We start from the raw sequence: 15,582 nt of genomic DNA on the forward strand, positions 1-15,582 counted from the left end.
TAGTCTCCACCAAGACGCCTAGCGCATGCGTCAGGCTAGGCACGCATACAGCATAGAGCAGAGTATTCGTCTAACGAAAAATACCCAAAACATGCAGTGAAGCCACATGATGGATAAGGCACTTGTGAAGAATTGGAACTCCCCGTGTGTTCCCTGTAAAAATTCGTTTTGCAGCCGCTCTCGAAAGGGGGGTGACGTCATTGGAGGGCGAGCGCATATGCGATTTACGATCCACAAAGGTCCGCCAAAGAAACCGAGGGAAAGCGACAAGGCCGCTAAGACGACGTGGAACATTTCATACTGCCTCCTTTCAGCATGTATAGTGGTTTACAACGGCCTCGCTAGACTTCAACTTTCGCAGAGCGAGATGCCGGGAATTTTTTGTTCTTTCCATCTCTGACTATTTAGACACACACAGGCACACACGCGTATATATATATACATATATATATATATATATATATATATATATATATATATATATATATATATATATATATATATATATAGACTGAAAAGATAAAAACTCACTCAGGACTCCCCTTCTGAAGAAGGGGAGTCCTCTCCCTGAAACGTCAGTAAACTTATTTTTATTTTCTACGTCTTTCTCGTTTGTCTCTGTCTCTACTAACCTTATATATATATATATATATATAAATATATATATATGTATGGAAAGGAATGCCGGCAGTCTACAACGCCAAAGAAGGCATAGGGGAATGGTTATTCTAACCATTCCCCGATGCCTTCTTTGGCGTTCTGTAGACTGCCGGCATTTCTTTCGGCATTTCCTAACGAGCCCCTCATTTCCAAACCGTATATATATATATATATATATATATATATATATATATATATATATATATATATATATATATATATATATATATATATATATATATATATATATATATATATATATATAGATATATATATATATACATATATATATAGTATAAGTAAAGAGTCGGATACACAGCAAGAACAATAACAAACATTGTTTACTTACGTAGCGGCAACGGGACTTGCCTTCATCAGAGTAAAGTTACATGATTTTGCTGTCGCAAACATTTTGAACACATTTCTTATATAGGTTTGCATAAAACTGTGAGAAAGAGCGGAAAATGTTTCGGAAATGAGGAGTGTGCATACAGTCAGGCTACGCCTATGTTACAACATCAACAAACAAACAAGAAAAATTAAAAAAGGGGGGGGGGGAGCCAGAGAGAGAAAAAAAAGGGGTCGTGTTAACAATGCAGCGTTCAAGGTTGCACCATGACGGGTCAACGTATGCCGCGCGGGCTGCAAGTTCAGACAATGGGTGAAACTGGACAACCGCGGTTTGAAAAGAAAGGGAAGAGTATACACTGAGGTATTCAGTGACTGCTGAGACTGGTTCGGGGGGAAGCGAAGATGGGTGTGCCCCCCGCGGGTCAAGAGAATAGATAGGGGGCACAAAAGAGCATTTCACAGAAGCTAGCAATTGAACAGGAAATAGGTAGGGTCACAAAAGGTTAAACATGAATAGATCACAAAGAGTTAAACATTCTTAAGTGATGGTGGGAACGAGGCCTCCCTCCCCAGGACAAATGGCATTGTTGAGCCGCATTAGGCTAATAAAGCTGCTGTATTAGGAGAGTTTCTGCGAATAATGATGGCAAACTCGAGGGTAGGAATAATGAACATAGTTATAAAAATTATGAAGCCGCTAATTTTAATCGAGGGATAAGCACGTTAGTTTTCCGTAACTTTCATTAATTCCAAGCGTGGCTGACCCAAACTTATAAATGAGATAAGATTCCCGAACCTCGCGGTCATGGTGCGTTTTGAAGGCAGATTCAAAAATCGTTGCTTTAAGATGTTCAAATGCATGTCCGGGACTGTTCACATGTCTTCACAGGGGCAAATAAGGGCAGCTTTTTGCATGAGAGCGGTGATTATTGAACCGTATTCGGAAGGGCGTTTCAGTTTGGCCGATATATCGTTGCCTACAAACAGTGCACTCTAGAAGATATACGACATTAGCGGAGTCACAGTTAAAGTTACCTTTTATATTTACGTAGTAGTCTGAAGCCGTGCTGGTGGCGCGCTGTGTAGTGGTCATGTGTGGGCATACTTTACATCGGGGTTTATTGCAAGGCATGCAGCCAGTAGTTGCCGGTCGGTTGATACGAGAGTTAGTAAGAAAGTCACCTAAATTCTTATTACGCCGGTAGACAACGCGTGGTGGTTCGGGGAATATTCTTTTTAAGCGGTCACTTTGCATTAGCATATTGTGATGTTTTTGTAGCACGGTTGACACTCTTGGAGCGGGGGATGAGTGGGTTAAAACTAAGTTAGTTTGCGGGTTCCCGTTCGGGGCTTTTTTCTTACAGATTTCGTTACGGTCTAATTAGTTGGCTCGCACAATAGCGTCGTCGATAACTTTTGTCAACGAGTGTCAATCGTGCTAAACGAGTGTCAATCGTGCTAAAAAAAACATCACAATATGCTAATGCAAAGTGACCGCTTAAAAAGCATATTCCCCGAACCACCACGCGTTGTCTACCGGCGTAATAAGAATTTAGGTGACTTTCTTACTAACTCTCGTATCAACCGACCGGCAACTACTGGCTGCATGCCCTGCAATAAACCCCGATGTAAAGTATGCCCACACATGACCACTACACAGCGCGCCACCAGCACGCCTTCAGACTACTACGTAAATATAAAAGGTAACTTTAACTGTGACTCCGCTAATGTCGTATATCTTATAGAGTGCACTGTTTGTATTCAACAATATATCGGCCAAACTGAAACGCCCTTCCGAATACGGTTCAATAATCACCGCTCTCATGCAAAAAGCTGCCCTTATTTGCCCCTGTCAAGACATGTGAACAGTCCCGGACATGCATTTGAACATCTTAAAGCAACGATTTTAGAATCCGCCTTCAAAACGCACCACGACCGCGAGGTTCGGGAATCTTATCTCATTTATAAGTTTGGGTCAGCCACGCTTGGAATTAATGAAAGTTACGGAAAACTAACGTGCTTATCCCTCGATTAAAATTAGCGGCTTCATAATTTTTATAACTATGTTCATTATTCCTACCCTCGAGTTTGCCATCAGAATTCGTAGAAACTCTCCTAATACAGCAGCTTTATTAGCCTAATGCGGCTCAACAATGCCATTTGTCCTGGGGAGGGAGGCCTCGTTCCCACCATCACTTAAGAATGTTTAACTCTTTGTGATCTATTCATGTTTAACCTTTTGTGACCCTACCTATTTCCTGTTCAATTGCTAGCTTCTGTGAAATGCTCTTTTGTGCCCCCTATCTATTCTCTTGACCCGCGGGGGGCACACCCATCTTCGCTTCCCACCTCAGTGTATACTCTTCCCTTTCTTTTCAAACCGCGGTTGTCCAGTTTCCCCCATTGTCTGAACTTGCAACCCGCGCGGCATACGTTGACCCGTCATGGTGCAACCTTGAACGCTGCATTGTTAACACGACCCCTTTTTTTCTCTCTCTCGCTCCCCCCCCCCCCACTTTTTTTATTTTTCTTGTTTGTTTGTTGATGTTGTAACATAGGCGTAGCCTGACTGTATGCACACTCCTCATTTCCGAAACATTTTCCGCTCTTTCTCACAGTTTTATGCAAACCTATATAAGAAATGTGTTCAAAATGTTTGCGACAGCAAAATCATGTAACTTTACTCTGATGAAGGCAAGTCCCGTTGCCGCTACGTAAGTAAACATTGTTTGTTATTGTTCTTGCTGTGTATCCGACTCTTTACTTATACTATTTCTTCGCGCTTTGTGAGTTTATCTTTCTCTAGATTTATATATATATATATATATCAGGGTGTCGAACCGGAACCGAACCGAACCGAAAACCGGAACTGAACCGGTATTTTTGCCGGAACTGAACCCGAACCCGAACCGTTATTTTTTTAGCACACTGAACCCGAACCGGAACTGAACCGAAAAAAGAAATAACGGTTACCGGTTCATGCCGAAACGGTTCGACCCTCCGTTCTTGATAATGCAATTCAGGTCTTTTTTCTTTCACGCACCATCAACTTCGTAAACGCTCGCGCACATTCCACGCCAGACAGTTGAACACTATCACGCTCTATGAAACAATGTAGCAATGGTCTGTTGCTGCTAAAACCGCGAGCATAGTGCAAGCTGACCAAACGAAATTTCATTCTCGGCAGCTTGCAGGGGATATAAAACGACTTTGCCCTTCCCTAGCTGCGACTTTATCGGACCAATCAGGCTGCAGGAGTGCTCCACTGCGCAACAGCGAAAGCACACACCCGATGTGTGCAAACCTTTTGCATTTCATAATTTGTTTAAAAGGTCCGACACCTGCAGATTGTTAATACTTGACAAGTGTGACCGCAGGAGCTGCTCAGTGGCTAAGCCGTTTGCTGCTGACCACAAGTGGCCTCGATCTCCCTTCCCCACGACCGTTTTTCTGAAGTAGATGGAAATCGAGAACGTCGGTGTATCGAGATTTTGATCCACGTTTAATATCACCAGCTGGTTAAAATAAGTCTGCTGGCCTGCAACATAAGCTGCGCCTCGAAGCACAGATATAGCACGGGGCATCAAATGCGCCAGTTTTTTTTGTGTGTGTGTTTACACGGAAAACAACAAAAAGGAAAAGGCGAATCACGTTGTTTTAAAATATTAAGAAAAAAGTAAGTAAAACCGAATATGTAAAAAAAAACCTCCAAAACGTGGATATTGCTCTATACTTTTCTTTGCCCTGCCTTTCACAACCAAACGTGTCATCAATGCGAAGGAAGTGAGTTCCGTGGTCAGTTTTTGGGGTCAGTACAGTGGACAAGTTCCGTTTTTTACAGATACAAATAAAAAAAAATCACGCCAATCCACCCCGTGAATGTGGTTCGAAAGCAAAGCTGTACACAGCACCCACAACAATCACCCATGCGACGTCACTTAAATTCCCTCACCATCATCATCAGCAGCAGCAGCAGCCTATCTACGCCCACTGCAGGGCAAAGGCCTCTCCCATTATTCTCCAATTACCTCGGTCCTGTGCCAACTGTGACCAATTTATCCCCGCAAACTTCTTGATCTCATCTGCCCATCAAACGTTCTGCCGCCCCCTGCAACGCTTGCCTTCTCTAGGGATCCACTCTGTTACCCTTAATGACCAGCGGTTATCTTGCCTTCGCATTACATGTCCTGCCCACGTCCATTTCTTCTTCTTAATTTCTACTAATATGTCTTTAACACCAGTTTGCTCCCTGACCCACTCCGCTCTGTTCTTGTCCCTTAATGTTACACCTATCATTTTCCGCTCCATTGCCCGCTGAGTCATTCTCAATTTGCGTTGAACCCTCTTAGTGAGCCTCCAAGTTTCTGCCCCGTAGGTGAGTACCGGTAAGATGCAGCTGTCATACACTTTCTTCTTCAGCGACAATGGTAGGCTGCTATTCATTATCTGAGAATGTCTGCCATATGCACCCCACCCCATTCTGATCCTTCTAATTATCTCTGCCTCATGGTTTGGATCTCACATCGCTGTACAAATAGTAAAACCAGAGAGAAGTGAAATGCACTTAACCACACCATTTATTACTTCAAGAGATATTCTTGGTGAGGTTAAATCAATGCCTTATGCAGGAACGGCGGTTGGTTGAGTTGCATTGGTGTAGTACAAGAGTGGAAACTTCTTTTATAAAATTAAAGTAAGCTCCAGCCTGGTGTTAGACAATCTGACTTCTCTGTGTCTGCGCCGCGAACGCAGGCCACGAGATTTACGGCAGAGGAGAAGCAGGCGCATATGAAGAGGACGAGGAAGAAGAAATACTTCTGTTCAGATTTCTGAACGGCACAGAGTGCAGCCCAGGGGAGTGATTGCTTCTTCTGTGGGGCCCATATGCAGTCCGCGTGGCCTGTGTTGTGTCCACCCTCTGAAGCTGGGTAGGTAGAGGGGGCCTAGACAGCAGCATCTGCCAGTGCTCTTGTCTGGTAGTTGACGGAAAGAGAGGAGGGTGCTCAGGGCTAAAGTCGCACACCCAGATTACGGGGCGGAGTGTTCCTAGTTCTGAGAAAAATTTACATTCAGCGTCGTAGCGATTCCGATGCATTAGTTGAAGACGCGTAGCCTGTGGGAAGGATCCCGGATTGTATGAGCCGTAGGGTAGTTTGTTGTTCTCTGGAAAGGTCGGGGTAAGGCGAAGGTACGGTCTGTCTCAGAAAGCGATAATGCTGGGTTATCTCCCTGAACTTGACAAGCGGGTGACTGTCCTCGTGCAGCTCCATAGCACGGGAGGTAAAAGCGCAGGCTTGTTGGGTGGGCGTATTTGTTGCCCTCCATTGAAGCGTGAGGGGGTGTCCAGATGAGCTGAATTGAGCCGTTTGGGGAGTGGTTTTTTCGCACGCGCAGTGCAGGTAAGGACACCCAACCCGACTGGTAATTCCAGTAGTCATGCTGGGAATCGGAGACTACCCTCCGAACCCCTGGCTGAGTTAGAACGAACTTTATGGCGGCCTCTTCTGCTGCCGTGATTTCTTGGGTCCGAAGCGAGGTACACGCAAGGAGGTTGGTTTTAGAGGAAGCTACGATGATTGCGTATTGCTGCCGTCGATGTTTGGAGGCGTCTGTGTAGATAACTGCATGATCCCCACCTAGGGTGGTGTTTAGCCCTTGAGCCCGTGCTTTTCGGAGACCCTCGTCATGTGAGGTGTTCATATTTCTAAGCAAAGGGAGCATCTTTAGTTTTAGTCGCCAGGAGTCTGGGAGTACGTCAAGCCGAGTGACATTATGGGCTGCCCAGACAATGTGATTGAGGCATGCGGTTAACCAGCGCAGTTCTGAGTCGGACATTCTGGTTAGAAAGATGGCCGTCTATCAGCTCTTCCACCGTGTTGTGGAGCCCCGTGCTAAGCAGCCTCTGTGTGGACGCACTCATGAGAAGACCAATGGCCTGCTCGACCGCCTTTATAATCAATATATAAAGCATATGTATGTCCTCTTTGTCGAGAAGAAGAGAGGCGGTTGACGTAAGTGACTCTCGAGAGGACAAAAGCTTTAATTAATCGAAAGGTACCGGATTCCTTAGGGCCTCTCTTCTTGGTGGCGACTCGCCTGATCATGTGTGTGATTTGATTATTGCTGTTTTTGAGGCGCTGCAAGGAGACGTGACTCTTGGTGTTAGTATGGAGATGTAGGCCCAATATCTTGAATGCTGGGGCTTGGAGTGATGGCCTGACTATCAAGAAGTATTTGAATATATTCCTTGATTTAGCGTGAGGGCGGACGACAAGGAGCTGTAATTTTTACATGAACACTGGAGGCCACAGGGTTTAGCAGATTGGCGTACTAGAAGTGAGATTACATGCATTGGTGTGAGCTTGCTTTAATTTTTGTAACTCTTAGCACGTAAGCAAGGTTCGCACAGGGCCGCTAGACGGGCGTGAGTGGTCGTGTGATGCTGTCACGTGGCATTCAGCGAGAACGCAAGGGGTAAAACCGTAGATTTGCTTTTTGAGTACACCACCTGTCGCCTCCGCCTTCGCGTGGGCTCGTAGCTAAATCGGTGTAAGACAACGGGCTCTCGCGTGTTTAGTCTATTAGTTCCAGGTTCGGTTCCCGTCGGTGCGAGTAAATTCTTTTATTTGTTCTATTGAGTTTTCTGGTGACCCCAACGGTCGCGAAAGAACCCTTGGGGGGTAGAGGTAAAAAGCTTTGCTTTAAAACAGATATGTCAGGGAAAACTGTTAAGGTGCGCACTTAATCCCTTGGCAAGAAACTGTAGCCCTCGACCTTGTCTTGGAAGCAGAAACAGTAACAAAGCAGATGACACGTGCAGAAAGGCAGGCCAGTACCTCACACTGTCCCATTCGCCCAGCGATCATCTTTTCTGCTTGTTCTGCAGTTTTGTCTCTTTCAGATCTGCTTTTTTCGAAGTTGCACTTGTACTGACTGCCCAACTCGCTACATTACTTCTACTGCTACTCGTTCCGGAGGGGAGTACTGCTGTGCGCGAATTAAAGAGCGCCTAACCAAAAAAGTTCCATCTCATACTCCGCGCGTCAAATTTCCCTTTCATTTTGTAACAGCATAATCTGTTATAAGATTCCGCAATGTAGCACACGGAACGATGGCCGGGGTCAGGCGGTACGATGACATACAGATTGTAATGCGCGCATCCGGTATAGCTATCGCAAAAAGAATTGCAGTGGTCAGAGCAATAATGCAGTGACTGAGCGTTAACTAAAGCTTACTTTTAACAAAAGTGTGGCTAACACATTCGATAAGGTGACAGCTAACAAATTATTCAGGGTGACCAAATAATCTAATTCATTCGTAGTATTTATGTGCCTGTTGTAGGATTTTTCTGTTTTGTTAGAAATATAAAAAATGTGCGTCATTGGTATTAAGCACGCACTGGCATTTGAACGAACCAGTACGCAGGCCTAAATTTAAGGCTTCAAGGTTAGCGTGATGGGCGGTTTCACAGTGACGATTGCGATTTCAACAAAAAAATCGCGCCAATCCACCCCGTGAATGTGGTTGGAAAGCAAAGCTGTAAACGGCACCCATAACGATTACCCATGCGACATCAATTAAATTTACTCACATCGCTCTACAAATAGCAAAACCAGAGAGAAGTGAAATGCACTTAACCATACCGTTTATTACTTCAAAGAGATATTCTTGTTAAGGTTAAATCAATGCTTGAAGCATTAACGGTGTTTGGTTGAGTTGTATCGGTGTAGCACTAGAGTGGAAACTTTTTTTATAAAATTAAAGTAAGCTCCAACCCGGTGTTAGACGATCTGCCTTCTCCGTCTCTGCGCCGCGGATGGAGGCGACGAGATCTGCGGCAGAGAAGGAGGAGGAGGAAGAAATACTTCTGTTCAGATTTCTGAACGGCCCAGAGTGCAGCCCTGGGGTGTGATTCCTTCTTCTGTGGGGCCCATATGCAGTCCGCACGGCATGCGTTCTGTCCACCCGCTGAAGCTGGATAGGTAGAGAGGGCCTGGACAGCAGCATCTCCCATTGCTCTTGTTGGGTAGTTGACGGAAAGAGAGGACGGTGCTCAGGGCTAAAGTCGCACACCCCAATTACGGGGCGGAGTGTTCCTACTTCCGAGCAAAATTTACATTCAGCGTCGTAGCGATTCGGATACATTAAGTGAAAACGCGTAGGCTGTGGGAAGGAGCCCGGATTGTATGTGCCGTAGGGTAGTTTGTTATTCTCTGGAAAGGTCAGGGTAAGGCGAAGGTACGGTCTGTCTCAGAAGGCGATAATGCTGGGTTATCTCCGTGATCGTGACAAGCGGGTGATTGTCCTCGTGCAGCTCCATAGCACGGGAGGTAAAAGCGCATGCTTGTTGGGTGGGCGTATTTGTTGCGCTCCATTGAAGCGTGAGGGGGTGTCCAGATGAGCTGAATGGAACCGTTTGGGGAGTGGTTTTTAGCACGCGCAGTGCAGGTCAGGACACCCAACCTTACTGGTAATTCCAGTAGGCTTTCTGGGAATCGATGACTACCTTCCGAACCCCTGGTTGAGCGAGAGCGAAGGTGATGGCTTCCTCTTCTGCTGCCGTCATTTCTTGGGTCCTAAGCGAGGTAGAGGCAAGGAGGTTGGTTCTGTAGGTAGCCACGATGATGGCGTATTGCTGCCCTCGATGTTTGGAGGCGTCTGCATAGATAACTGCATGATCCCCACCGATGGTGGTGTTTAGCGCTTGAGCCCGTGCTTTTCGGTGACCCTCGTCATGTGAGCGGTTCATATTTCTATGCAAAGGGATCATCTTTAGTTTTACTCGCCAAGAGTCTGGTAGTACGTCAGGCGGAGTGACATTCTGGGCTGCCCAGCCAATCTGGTGAAGCATGCGGTTACCCATCGCAGTTCTGAGTCGGACCTTCTGGTTAGAAAGATGGCCTTCTATCAGCTCTTCCACCGTGTTGTGGAGCCCCGAGCTAAGCAGCCCCTGTGTGGACGCACTCATGAGAAGACCAATGGCCTGCTCGACCGCCTTTCTAATCGTTATATAAAGCATCTCTATGTCTTACTTGTCGAGAAGAAGATAGGGGGTTGACGTAAGTAACTCTCGAGAGGACAAAAGCTTCAATTAATTGACAGGTACCGGATTCCCTTAGGCCTCGCTTCTTGGTGGCAACTCGCCTGATCATGTGTATGATTTGATTAATGCTGTTTTTGAGGCGCTGCAAGGAGACGTCACTCTTGATGTTAGCCTCGAGATGTAGGCCCAGGATCTTGATGCTTGGGCTTGGAGTGATGGCCTGGCGATCAAGGAGTATTTGAATGTATTGCTTGGTTTGGCGTGAGGGCGGAAGACAAGGAGCTGTGAATGTTTACGTGAACACTGGAGGCCACAGGCTTTAGCACATTGGCGTACTAGAAGTGAGATGCCATGCATTGGTGTGAGCTTCCTTTAATCTTTGTAACTCTTAGCACATGAGCAAGGTGCGCACAGGGCCGCTAGACGGGCGTGAGTGGTCGCGTGACGCTTTCACGTGGCAGTCAGCGAGAACGCAGGGGGTAAACCGGTAGATGTGCATGGTGAGCACACCACCTGTCTTCCCAATCTTCGCGTGGGCTCGTAGCTAAATCGGTAAGACAACGGGCTCTCGCTTTGTTAGTCTATTAGTTCCAGGTTCGATTCCCGGCGGTGCCAGTAAATTATTTTATTTGTTCGCTGGAGTTTTCTGGTGACACCAACGGTCGCGAAAGAACCCTTGAGGGGTAGAGGTAAAAAGCTTTGCTTTAAAAAGGAAAGGGCAGAAAATATATACCACCGTCATATCTCTTGGCGGTGGCCTTATGAATAGTCGCTAGGACAACATAAAGTCTGAGCGAGAAAGTAGGGGGTGAATATATATATATATATATATACGTCCGCTTCTCCACTGGTTTTGCAATCACGTCCGCTTCTCCACTGGTTTTGCAATCTTGGTCCAATTGAAGCACCGTTTTTTTTGCGTCTCCCTAATATGCGTAAGCCGTAGTCGAAGGAGCGAATTTCGCTTTTCAATTTCTGTGTGCGTATGTCTCAACTGGGCTGTCTCCTAGAATGTCTCCCCACAGGGCTTTAGGGCTCTAGGGCTGTTTCCTCGCGCGTGCTCTAGGCTCTAAGGCTCTAGGGCTCTAGGGCTCTTTCCTCGCGCGTGCTGTTTTGATCCACGGGGACCAACTTTGACAGCACTTTTCTGTAATCAGCCTAAGCAATCGCCAAGTTCTGTAAACTCTGGTCTGTTTTTACTGAATTTTAGAGGCACATAAAACAAAATATTCTTGTCACGTCGTGCGCGCCATTTCTTGTGGGGAAAATATGAACAGAAAAGACTCTGTACACGAGATTGCACGTTTGTATTCCCCGAAAACCACATCAACAAACGAAACACACGAAGACGATGTAGTAACAATAGGGAACAAACCACTCAAACGCGGTAGAAAAAAGGGTAAATAGTTCAAACGAACAAAAAGTCACTGTCGCAAAACGAATAAATAGGACACAGTACGTGGTTATTACCGGTACAGGACGTGGCAGCGTTGAAATGTCAAGGTAACGTACCGTGGCCGTCGTGGTAGAGCGCACTCCGAGCTCCCGCCACAAAGTAGGAAACGTGACCCTCTTAGGAAGTCGCTATCTTCTGTCAATGTCCGGCCATTGTTGAGGACCTGTTTGGCTTAAGCACGTGTCCGACCGCCCACCACCGTGCATCCGAGGCACACTCTATCAATCCCTTCGCTGTTTGTTTCCACAGGATCGCCGCTGGTCCCCGCCGCTGTCACTGACAGCTTCCCATTGTGCTGCGACCGGCGCGAGCTGGTGCTCTAGTTGGACGCACTCGGCGCCGTAGCCGGGTGAACCACCTTGGCCTCACGTTCCTTGAGTCTTCTTTTCTGTTCCCACCTTCAGGACTTTTCTTGTTGTGGAGGCTGTTTTTCATTGCAGTGATTTCTCCGCATATACAAAACCATGTGAGACCCGATAATTAACAAGACATCATAAAAATTCCCCAGCATTGCATACCTGCGGGCTTTATGCTAGCGCCCTGACAATCTGCAATTTATTTACATCAGGTAGGATTGCTGGCCTACCGGTCTTTTGGTGAGACGGAGCTTCGTGCTTTCGTACGTCCCATCATCCCAGAAGAGGTACAGCAGCATGGCAGACCCTACACTCAGAATACCCATGTGTACGCACATTGACTGCAGGACTTCATCAAGGAGGACCTCGCGTGCATGACCAACACCCCACAGCCTTGTCCGTCTGCTCCACATTATATACAATCCTACTTAAAAGCCGCTTTACGACCACCCCTGCCCACGGAGCAAATCGTCCATTCGACTGCTCCCGGCCACCTGTCTGCCCTCTTGCGCCTTTGAAACCGTCACCTTTCTTTTCAGCGTGGCGAGCAAAGCGTCCTACAGGCGACCGGATTGTGGGCTTCTATGTTGGCATCCGAGGGCGTATTTCTCGTTTTTCCCGCAGACGGCAGCTGGATGAGCGACGAGGCTATGGGCTCTTTGAAAGAGAAAACCGCCTCAACCACGCCCCCCGACATCGTGTGTGGTCGCCACCTCCAGTCCACTCGGCGACCCCTCCAGAGGCCACAGACCTTCCCCGCACTTCTCACCCTGCTGGACGTCGTTCCCCTTAGCCCTTCCGTCATTCCTTGTCACCACTTCGGCCCATTAGCAACGCTCCGAACCAACAGCATAAAAACTAGATAGTGCCGTTTTTGCATGAAAATTGCATCCTTTAAACCAACCACAATTCCTACTAAACTTCCGCCTAACATGCTTTCTCTTTTTTTGAAGGCATCCAAGTCGAAGCACTATTTACACTCAAGGTATACTTCTTGGACTCTAGCTATTCTGTGTTGGCGCCAGAGAAAACTGATGACTCTTTATTGCACCCCTTCCTTACGTGTCGCCAATGACAATAACCTCAAGCCAACTCCTTTTTGTACCATCTATTGTACAACATTCTACATGATTGTACCATAGGAGCAATCCGCCATTTTTTCCCGTGTGCAGTTACGCGTGTGCCCATGAACTCCTCATTTGAAAGGACGTTCTTTCATCTGAATCTGCCGTTATTTTCTGTCCTGGCCCGGACATTCAATTGCTGACTCAGAAAGTCTAAATTGTATGCACGTACAACACCCCACCTTCAAGTTCAATACCCATCCCGTTTTAGAAGGAGGTGGTGAAGGCATCCTATCTGTTCCTTGGGCGAAATTGCGAAGGCGATGCTGTCATGGACCGGTTTACTCAGACTCTGTCGCCATTGATTGCCATTGCAACTTGCCTTGTTCAGCTTGTGAGTGAGTCCTCAGACCTCGCTGCTCTAAAACCCAAAAGAACGCATTCTATAGTCTCAAGGAATGGCGATTCCTTCGGTGGCCGACCGTTGCCCTGATTCAGACCAAGACTTTTCGAATCTCTGAGTCTGAGTGCACGACAATGTGACTGATAGGCTGAGACAGAATATTATTCGCTTGTCGACGAGTTCATGGTCCTCTCCCGTTCTTTTGGTTGAGAAAAAGGGTGACCCTCTGCGGTTCTGCGGTGATTTCCGGGCGCTCATTGAGATCACTCGAAAAGACGTCTATCTTATGCCCCGCATAGAAGATCCATTAGATTGATTGCAGGGGGCCGAATACTTCTCATACCTATACCTTCCTTCCTGCTACCGAAAAATCCTCAGGCACTAAGCTAGCAATGGGAATACGACATTTTCTGCTCCAGATGGACTTCGCAGCTTTAATGTAATGCGTGTGGGCTTTTGCAACGCTCCGGCTTCCTTTGAACGTCTGTTAAACGCTGGGTTGCGTGGACTCACATGGAAGACTTCTCTATTATATCTAGCCGATGTTGTTATATTGCCGCGGAATATGCAGCCCTTTCACGAGGTACTGACTCGCCTATATAACGCGCGACTTAACGGAATACAAAGAAATGCCGTTTGCAACTGTCGTTGCCAAGATGGCATACTTCCAGACCTAGACAAGACAGCAGAGACTGTAAACTGTCCTCAGCCTCTCCAACCGAAAGATCTGCGGAGCGTCCTTTGCCTGGCATTGCACTTCTGGCGTTTTTCCCTCTACTTTTCGACATTAGATTCTCCTCTTCGCCAGCGCTTATGCGCTGACGTGCCCTTCATCTGGTCAAACGATTGCCAAAGCGCCTTTCAATCCCTCACGCGCGTCCTCACTGTTGATCCCATCCTGTGCAGTTTGGCGACAATGCGCCTGCGTTCTTCTATACTTATGTCAGTGGGTGCGTCATTGGTTCCGTTCTCCTTTCGCGTGACGCTCGTTTGCGGGAAAGAGTGGCAACGTTTATTAATGTTGAAACGTATGTTAGTGTCTCACTGACGCCCGCTGACCAAAGTTCCACTCTCACTGCACAAGGCTGCCTGACGGTTGCCTGTTTCATTCAGAAATTCCGCCCTATACATGTACGGCCATCGTTTCACCATCGCCACGTATCGTCATGCCCTTTGTCCAAGCTTGTCTGAGGGCCCAGGTCGTTAGCCCCTGCATTTACAGCAGTCTGAATTTAGCGCTAAGTTCAATTCCGGTAAAAACCATTTAAATTCTGGTACCCTTTCACGATGCCCACCACCTACACGATCATCTGCTGCCTGCACCGAGCCACGGCCACCAGGTTTACCAATTGCGCCCATCAGCCATACTTCAGTGGATGCCTTTGCCCACTTGCCATCAATCCAACGGGCCGATAGTTATTGCTGTACTCCAATGGAACCCCTGAATGCCCTTGCACTACCACCCAACTGCTGTCGGTGACGCCAACCTAATAACTTCCAAATGAATTATGAAGTTTATTGCCTCATGAGTGTACATGCTCCAAGCTACAAATACGCCCCTCAAATTCCTCGTGGGGTTCGTCTTCGCATACTCGAGCCACTTCATAATGATGCCACGGCTGGCCATCTAGGCTTTCGAAAGAACTACAATCGTGCCCGGAGTTGGTTTTTGAGCCATGCTTATCCACAAGTGTCACAAAGTATGTTCCTTTGAGTTTAGTGTGCCAACATCCACCGCGATCTACGTCCCCGTCCGCCGAATTGCTGCGCCCAGTTTCTTATGCTTCCGTTCCTGTCAAAGCCGTGGGTACGTGCCCTTACATCCCCCACCCCTTTACTGACAAATGGGCGCCATCAGACCGTAACAGCGTCGACCACTTGACTGAATACGCATAGACAGTTCCGCTCTCATCTGGGTGAGCTCAAGAAGCTTCTGAGTTAATTTTACGGAAACTAATCTTCTAAAATGGCGCAGCTTAAGTCGTGCTGAAAGAACTTCCACGACATTCCTGTCTCATATTCTTGCAAAATTTCTTCGTTCAGCCCAACCTGTTCTGAAAACTTGCTGTAGTTATTATAAAATCATAAACTTCCATAACGCTTCAATCGCACATTGTTCAATATGCTCTCTATGTATATCAGCACTTGCCGCAGAAACTGGGAAATCATTGTATCCTTGGTCACATTGGCTTATAATAGGGCTATCCAGCACACCACTGGTTACTCCCCTTCTTTCTCTCTCTTGCTCG

Source organism: Haemaphysalis longicornis, unplaced genomic scaffold, assembly GCF_048455015.1.
Source record: "Haemaphysalis longicornis isolate Haplotype H1 unplaced genomic scaffold, Haemaphysalis longicornis Haplotype H1 scaffold_16, whole genome shotgun sequence".
Classification (NCBI taxonomy): Eukaryota; Metazoa; Arthropoda; class Arachnida; order Ixodida; family Ixodidae; genus Haemaphysalis; species Haemaphysalis longicornis.